This window comes from Galeopterus variegatus, unplaced genomic scaffold, assembly GCF_000696425.1.
Source record: "Galeopterus variegatus unplaced genomic scaffold, G_variegatus-3.0.2 Scaffold1352, whole genome shotgun sequence".
NCBI lineage: Eukaryota > Metazoa > Chordata > Mammalia > Dermoptera > Cynocephalidae > Galeopterus > Galeopterus variegatus.
In genome coordinates this window covers 71,370-80,703 of record NW_007727463.1, presented here as the reverse complement: position 1 = coordinate 80,703, position 9,334 = coordinate 71,370, and the positions used below count along the sequence as shown (strand labels likewise).

The 9,334-nt window shown below is 37.7% G+C and overlaps 1 pseudogene; it reads left to right on the top strand.

The window, feature by feature from the left end:
- Positions 1–211: 211 nt before the first annotated feature.
- LOC103593463 lies at positions 212–397 on the top strand (annotated as a pseudogene).
- The last annotated feature ends 8,937 nt before the right edge of the window (positions 398–9,334 follow it).

Genomic DNA, 9,334 nt, shown 5'->3' with positions numbered 1-9,334 from the left:
TTTTACATTGTCAAGGTTAACATTTACTTTTTATTCTGCAATCACAAATGTGTCTTCTATGCTTGTCCAGACTTTGATTCTAAATGTTGAAAACCAATGAAACAATGTTTCATATTTTATTTTTAAAGAATGTTTTGGTCCACCACACCTTCCTCCAGCCCAACTGCCTCTTCACCTCCTGCTTGGATCTCCAGCCTCATCACAGCTGGAAATGGACCCCAACTGCTCCCGTGCCACTTGTGGCTCCTGCACCTGTGCTGGCTCCTGAACATGCAAAAAGTGCAAATGCACCTCCTGCAAGAAGAGCTGCTGCTCCTGCTGCCTCGTGGGCTGTGCCAAGTGCACCCAGGGCTGCATTTACACAGGGGCATCAGACAAGTGCAGCTGCTGTGCCTGATGTGGGGACAGCCCTGCTCCCAGATATAAATATAGAAGAGGATATATACTTGGATTTTTTTTCATATAACCATGATCCGATTGCTACATTCCTTTTTCCATAAAATATTTAAGTAATAAAAGTCTTTGACTTAAAAAAAAAAAGAGGAATGTTTTGGGATCCCAGATATTGTGTATAAATAAATTTTCTGTAAAAATGGAAATTGGAAATTTGCCATTTGGGCAATTTTGCATTAAAAATTACATTTATTTGAATTATGATCAGAGATAAATATATCACTATTCTCTATTTTGCTTTTTAAAAATGACTTAGCATACATAAAATGCCAGAAAGAGTGTCATGTGTATCATTTAAATCATTTTTTTAAAACGGTATTAATTTTCACTAAATCTGAATTTTTAGTTTGGTTCAAAAGGTCTGACTTGACACTGCATTAAATTGTATTACCTTAGGAGTCTTGATAGTACTCAATGAATTCAGTAAAATTCTACCTTTAATATGTTTCTGTCGTGTGAAGCTTAGAATTATCCCATGTGACTAAGACAGAACCTCACTGTAAATAACCCTAGAGTCATATCAAAAAGACTTTGTTACTGTTAAAAGTGTAAATATGTTAGCTGGTTTGGGATAAAGGGATAGTCTTCACTGTAATAATCTCCCTTGTACTGGATTCTGCTATGTCCAGTGAAGCTTGTAGGAGGTTCCTATGGGCTTTTGGTCAAGTGTGTCTATATTTTTAAATTATGTCCAAAATTCCAATACTTTGTCTTTTGTGTGTGAGTGTGTGGTCGTATTTCCAGTATGGTTGCTACTGGGTTATTTTTATATCAGTAACTACATGTCTCCATTCCTTTTTGATGAAAATATGCTTTTGAGCTTCTTGCCTATTTAGCATTTCATATCTTGCAGACATAAATCTTAGAGCTAAGCTTAGCTCACGCAGCTCTATATTTTTACTTCCCCAAGAGTGGTTATATCATTTTGGAGGTAAGAAGATCAATACAGAATAGGGTTCTCTAAGTAAGGGCTAAACCAGCACCAAATATAGCACTGACGATGCATTTGTGGCTTCCTGTATGTGATGTTAATCAAAGCTATACGGCTGACTAATAACAGAATTTGAGCTCTGCAGAGAGAACTATATGGTGGCAAAATATCTGAGACAGCCTGAGTACTTGTCATGGTGTTTAAGGGTTTCTATTTTTCCAATAGATTTCAATAGACTGCCCCTTTTAGGTCCTTAACTCCTGATTAAATCACACTTCTCATTATAACAAAATTTATTATGAACTAGTGTCACTATAGTTTCTAAGATTCTGCTACATTATGAACTCCTAGAGAGCATTTACTATGCTTTATCTTCTTTATATCTTTGGCAGTATACTGCAGGATTCTCCTTATACATGAGATGATTGGCAAATGCTTATTTTCTGCCTGGCACTGTACTAAGGTCTTTACATGCATGATTGTCTTTAATTCTCAGAACGACCCTATGAGGGAGGCACTTTTTAGTCCTATTTCACAGATGAGTTACTTAAGGAAAAGACAGCTTAAGTCATTTGACCAAAGGCAAACAACTACTTAAATGATAGAGCCAAGACTGGTCTGTATGCTGAATTTTTCTGTTGTATGGTTGAACTCATACAGTATGTAGCCTTTTCAGATTGCTTCCTTCAGTTAATAATATGCATTTAAATTTCCTCTATATGTTTTCATGGCTTGATAGCTCATTTCTTTTATTTCCTTATTTATTTTATTGTGATGCTTGGTTTCACTGAATTACGCTTAATTCTGAATGGGGAAACTTGTATGGCTACCTTTCACAGCAATTTTCAACAAACTTTCTCTTACCATATATCCAATGCTGCTCATAATGCTGCTTTTTCCCCTACACTTTCCAGATCAGAATTCCTGCAAGCTATATGTGAGTTCTGCATTGAGGTGCCTAATTTCACCGAGTTAAGCTTAATTCTGAATGGGGAATCTTCTGTGAGTATCTTTCACAGAGATTTCCACTGATGTTCTCTTACTGTGTATTTAAGGACCTCATTTCTTTTTAGTGCTGAGTAATATTTCATTGTCTGGAGGTATCACGGTTTATTTATTTACCTACTGAAGTACATCTTGGGGCTTCCAAGTCTTGACAATTATGATTAAAGCTGCTATAAACATCCTTGTGCAGACTTTTGTGGGGACATACGTTTTCAACTCCTTTAGGTAAACTAAACAGTGAAACTGTTGGGTTGCATGATATATGAGTATGTTTATTTTTGTAAGAAACCACCAAACTGTTTGCACCATTTTGCCTTCCCACCAGCAATGAATGAGAGTTCCTAGTGCTCAGCATCTTTGCCAGCCTTTGGTCTTGTCAGTGTTCTGGATTTTGGCCATTCTAATAGATGTATAGTGTTGTTGTTGTTTTGATTTCCAGTCCCCTAATGCATGATGTTGGGAAGTTTTTTCATGTGATTACTTGCCATCTGTATATCTTCTTGGTATCTGGTCAGGTCTTTGGCCTACTTTTTAAATCAGGTTGTTCATTTTCCTTTTGTTGAGTTTTAGGAGTTCTTTGAAGCTGGCCAGTTAGCTCAGTTAGCAGCCTTGTAACACGAAGGTCACCAGTTTGGATCCCTGCACTGGCCAGCTGCCAAAAAAAAAAGTAAGGAAGAAGAAAAGAGTTCTTTGTATATTTTGGAAGATTGGAGTTTCGTTTTGATTTTTTTTTTTTTTTGTCTTTTGTCTTTTTCCGTGTCCGGCAACGGATCGCAACCCTCAGTGTTGCCCCCGTACCGGACCGGGGACCGGCAACGGGATTGCAACCCTCGGTGTTGCTCCCGCGCCTTGCTCAGCCAGTGAGCGGGAACCGGTCTGTATGTGGGATCTGAACCCTCGGGCAGGAGCGCCGCCGCGCTTCCCAAGCGGCGCACTATCCAGCGCGCCACGGGGCCGGCCCTCGTTTTGATTTTTAATCAGATGTGTCTTTTAAAAATATCTTCTCCCAATCTGTGGTTTGTCTTCATATTCTCTTGACATTGTCTTTCACAGAGAAGAAGATTTTAATTTTAATGAAGTGCAGCTTATCAATTATTTATTCATGGATCATGCCTTTGGTGTTGTATCTAAAAAGTGAATGCCATACCCAAGGTTGCCTACATTTTCTCCTGTATTATCTTCTAGGAGTTTTATAGCTTTGTGCTTTACATTTAGGTCTATGATTCATTCTGAATTAATTTTTGTGAAGAGTATGTGGTCTGTGTCTAGATTCATTTTTTTTCATGTGGATGTCTAGTTGTTCCATCACCATTTGTTGAAAAGACTACCTTTCCTCTGTTGTATTGCCTTTGCTCCTTTGTCAAAGGTTGCTTGACTATAGTTATGTGGGTCTATTTCTGGGCTGTCTATTCTGTTCCACTGATCTTTCACCAATACCACACTGTTTTGATCACCATAGGTTTATAATAATTCTTTAAGTTGAATAGTTTCAGTCCTCCAACTTTGTTCTCTTTTGATATCATGTTGCCTATTCTGTGTCTTTTGCCTGTCCATACAAATTTTAGAATCAGCTTGTTGATATCCAGAAGATAACTTGCTGGGGTTTTGATTGGGATTGCATAGAATCTGTAAATCAAGTGGAGAAGAACTGACGTCTTGACAGTATTGAGTCTTCCTATCCATGAACATGGAATATATCTCTATTTATTTAGTTCTTTGATTGCTTTCACCAGGGTTTTGAAGTTTTCCTCCTAGAGGTCTTGTACATATATTGTTAGACTTATACCAAACTATTTCATTTTGGGGGAAGCTTATATAAATGGTAATGCATTATAAATTTCAAAATTCACTTGTTCATTGCTGGTGTGTACAGAAATGTGATTGACTTTTGTATATTAATCTTGTGTTTTGCTGCTTTGCTATCCTCATTTTTTAGTTTCAGAGTTTTTTTGTTGTTGATTCTTTTGGATTTTCTAGACAAGAGAACTTCAAAAATTTGTGGAAAAATAGGATTAAATGATAACACAAATCTTTGGGCTGGCCCTGTGGTTCACTCGGGAGAGTGTGGCGCTGTTAGCGCTGAGGCCGCAGGTTTGGATCCTGTATATGGATGGCCAGTGCACTCACTGGCTGAGCGTGGTGCAGACAACCCCATGCTGAGGTTGCAATCCCCTTACTGGTCAGAAAAAAAAAAAAGATAACACAAATCTTTTCATGAACTTTTTCAAGTGCCCTTGTGTAGATGATCATGTCATCTGTGAACAAAGACAGTATTATTTCTTCCTTCCCAACCTTCATACCTTTTATTTAATTTTCTTATTTTATTGCATTAGCTAGGTCTCCCAGTACAACACTGAAAATAAGTGGTAAAAGGGCCATCCTTGGCTTGTTCCTGATCTTAGTGGAGAAGCTTCAATTTTCTCACCATTAAGAGATGTTAGTTGTAGGTTTTTGTGATATTCTCTATGAAGCTGAAAAAGTTTCCCCGTATTCCTAGTTTGCTGAGTTTTTATCATAAATAGATGTCAGATTTATCAAATGCTTTTTCTGTATCTATTGATATGATCATGCAATTTTTTTTTAGTCTGTTGATATGATAAATTACATTAACTGATTTTTGAATGCTGAATCAGCCTTGCACAACTGGGTTATATCTCATTTGGTTATGGTATATAGTTCTTTTTACACAGTGTTGGATTTGATTTGCTAAATTTTGTTGAGGATTTTTGCATCTATATTCATGAGAGGTATTTGTCTGTAGTTTTCTTTCCTTGTAATGTCTGTGTTTGGTTTTGTTTCTAGGATAGTGTTTGCCTCGAGGAATGAGTTAGGAAGTATTTCTTTTGCTTCTATCTTTTGGAAGAGATTGTATAGAATTGGTGTAATTTCTTCCTTAAATGCTTAGGGGAATTCACCAGTGAAGCTATCTGAGCAGGGGTCTTTCTGTTGTGGAAGGTTATAAATTACTGATTCAATTTCTTTTTTAAATATAGGTCTATTAATGTTGTCTATTATTCTTCTGTGAGTTTTGACAGATTGTGTCTTTTAGGAATTGGTTCATTTCATCAAGATTATCAAATTTGTGGGCATAGAGTTGTTCCTAATATTCCTTTATTATCCTGTTAATGCTGATGGGATCTTTAATGATGTACCCTCTTTCTTTTCTGATATTAGTAATTAGTATTTTATCTCTTTTTTTCTTAGCCTTTCTAGAGGCCTATTTACTTTGCTGATTTTTCAAAGAACCAGATTTTGGTTTTGTTGATTTTCACTATTTATTTCTTGTTTTCAATTTCATGATTTCTGCTATAATTTTTATTATTTATTTATTTTTGCTAACCTTGAATTTAATTTGATCTTCTTTTTCTAGTTTCACAAGGTAGAATCTTAGATTATTGATTTTTTATCTTTCTTCTTTTCTAATGCATTGAATGCTGTAAATTTTCCTCTAAGCACTGCTTTCACTGCATCCCACACATTTTGATAAACTGTGTTTTCATTTTCATTTAGTTCAAAATACTTAAAAATTTATCTTGAGATTTATTTTTTTGTCCCATATGCTATTTACAATTGTGTTGTTTAATCTACAAGTATTTTGTGATTTTCCAGTCATTTTTCATCTTTCTGTTATTTATTTCTAGTTTAATTCCATTGTGGTCTGAGACCACATATTGATTTATATTCTTTTAAATTAGTTAGTTGTGTTTTATGGCCCAGCATGTGTTTTATTTTGGTGCATATTCCATGTGAACTTTTGAGAAATGTGTATTCTTCAGTTTTTGGATGAAGTAGTCTATACATGTAGATTATATTCAGTTGATTTATGGTTTTGACCTCAGACTTCCAACCTCCACGACTGTGAGAAATAACTATTTGTTGTTTAAGCTACCCAGCTTATCATATTTTAGTATAGCAGCCCAAATTGACTAAGACATATGCCTAGGTGTAGTTTTTTTGACATTTATCCTGCTTGGTGTTCTCTGAGCTTTGTATCTATGGTTTTGTGTTTAACATTAAGTTGGGGAAATTCCCAGTCATTATTGCTTCAAATATTGCTTCTGTTCCTTTTTCTCTTTCTTTTTCTGGTATTCCTATTGGGGTATATTATACCTTTTTCAGTTGTCCCACAGTTCTTGGATATTTTGTTCTGGTTTTTTTTAGCTTTTCTTCTCTTTGCTTTTTAGTTTTGGAAGTTTCTATTGTTACATCCTTAAGCTCAGAGATTTTTCCCTCTGCCATATCCAATCTACTAATGAGTCCAATAAAGATACTCTTCATTTCTGTTACGGTGTTTTTGATTGCTAACATTTTTTAAAATTCTTTCCTTGAATTTCCATCTTTCTGCTTATGTTATCCATCTGTTCTTGCATACTGTCTACTTTTTCTAATGCCCTTAGCATATTAGTCATAGTTTTTAAAAAATTCTTGGTTTGATAATTACAACGTTCCTGCTCTCTCTGACTCTGGTTCTGATGCCTGTTTTGTCTCTTCAAACTGTATTTTTGCCTTTTAGTGTATCTTGTAATTTTTTTGTTAAAAGGAACTGTGATAAATAGGCCTTTAGTAATATGGTTGTAAGAAGTGGAGGTTGGGGGAAGCATTCTCTAGCCCTATGTTGAGTCTCCATTTTTTGGTAATTCTTTGCACCTGAACTTCACCAATGATTCTCAGTTATTTTTACCCCATTAGGTGTGACATAATAGCTAGAAGGGGTTAGAGTTGGGTGTTTTTATTCCTCTAGGTAGGTTAGGCTCTGATAAAATAGTTTCTCCTGAGGGCAGGCCTTGTTAAGAAGAGCAGAATACTCTGGTGTATTTCAAGATGGTTCTTTTTCCCTTCCCCCTACCAGAAGCAAGAGGATTTTTTTCTCTGATATTCACTGTGAGAACCTGGTCAAAATCCTAGAGGTAAAACTCATAAAAGTGTGCCCACCCCAGCCTCCCCTTCCCCTCCATCCTCCTCGTCCCCCTAGCCTTCCCTCCTGCCCCCTCACCCCATGCCTACTTCTCCTGAGAGTTGTCTGCACTGAGCCTTTAGTAATTTGTCATTCAGAGTTCAGGATTTTCTACTTCAGTACTGGTTCCCACGGAGGCTCCTACTTGTGGGTTTCTGTCCTGGTAAGTTGTGATTCTCTGTATCTACCTGTCTGTCTCTTCAACACTCGGGACCTCCCTTCTCTGATGATCTAAGAAGAGTGGTTGATTTTTCAGTTTGTTCAGCTTTTTGCTTCTTGTTAGATAGAGTGGTGACTTCTAAGCTCCTTACTTGCTGAATCAGAAACCAGAAGTCTGCCTGAACTCTCAACCGTTATGCCCCATGTTTTCCCACTAGCAGAGTCTGAGTTAAAGGCTTATGTTCTATTATTTTATTAGGGATTTTAATCCCAGTGAGCAAGAGGGAGGGAAAAGGGGAGTGAGGTATGAAAAGGGGAGCCAGTACCAAGGTGTATTATGAAACTGGCCATTGGTTGGCATTGAGCTCAAGTGATTTTTCAATTTCAAGGGACCCTTGGAGAAGACAATAAACGACTACTTTTTCCAAACAGTCTGTGAGGTCAGGGTGGGAGTAAGACTTTATCTGCTTACTCAGTCTTCCGTTCATCAAAATTTCACTCTGTGGTTTAGCTCCCTTTCCCCACACTTCTGGTTGCATACATGTAAGCAAAAAAAAAGAAAAGGAGTCCCATGGTGTCTTAGTTTGGGTTCCCCTGAAAGCAGGACCTGAACAAGGCTTGGGTGCAGATAGTTTACTTGGACAGTGATCCCAGGAAGCAGGACTGAAGGAGTTGGGAGAAAAAGGGAAGAAGAAAAAGACAATGAAGGAATGCATTATTGAGGTTCCTGCAGTAAGTGATAGGGGCTCCATTTCACCAGGAACTCTGAGAAGAGTGCAGGATGCCTCTCAAAATTGTTCATCCATAGGATGGAAGGCTGGGGCACTTACCCACTCTCTTCCATCTCCCATTTATTGCTCCTGGAGGCTATAACTCTCTTCTCTTTTTGGGCAGTGCTTACATATGCACTTACATGATTACATGAACATCTGGGATTTTGGAGAAGGCTCCTAGCTTGAAAGCAGAGAGATTTGACATGTCAGTGTGACTCTGAGCTTGTGAGCAACTGCCCATAACAGGTGGGCCAAAGAGATGTGACATGGATTATCTGATGCATCAGGGAACAGGGAAGTCCTAAGGCAGATGGTCAGAGCAGTATGAGCATTTCTTTTGTGGGATGGTATGAGAATGAGTTTCCAGAATGGATTCTGGACTGGCAGACAACTTTTTGCTTTTAGTTTATAGGTCTCTAGATCAAGAGAAGCTGCATCACTGAAGCTAGCCTATGACTTTTTTTGACCAAGGAATGAGGTGGAAGTGACATTTTGCAAATTCTAGTACCCAGGCCTCAAGAGGTCTTGCAGCTTCTGCTTTCTCTATGCTGAGACCACCATGGAGGAAGAGGCCAGTCTAGCCTACGATAGGATGAGAGGCCACAGGGAGGAGAACTGAGGCACCCTAGCTGATGGCCAGCACCGGCTCCCAGACATGTGAGTAAGGCCATTGTGGATCAACACGATCACACGAATGAGTCCAGGCAAAGCTGGAGGGAACTGCACAGCCAAGCTACAGAATCAGGAGATATGCCACACCATTGTTCTTTTAAGACACTAAGTTTTGGGTGGTGTGTTATATAGCAACAGATTACTAATATAACTTGAACAAAATCCAGATAGTCTTTGGAACCATTGTTATGCCTCAACTAAATAGGTTACTGAATTAAATGATATGCTAATAAGTTTTCAAATGCTAATAAGTTTTCATGTGCATTTTGGAGTGTTCCTCTCCTGTATTTAACCAATGAAGAAACCACAAATGAGGAGTTGCTGTTCCATGCCAAAAAGTAAGCTTACAAAAATTACACTCAGTGAAATTAAAGGTCAAATAGTACC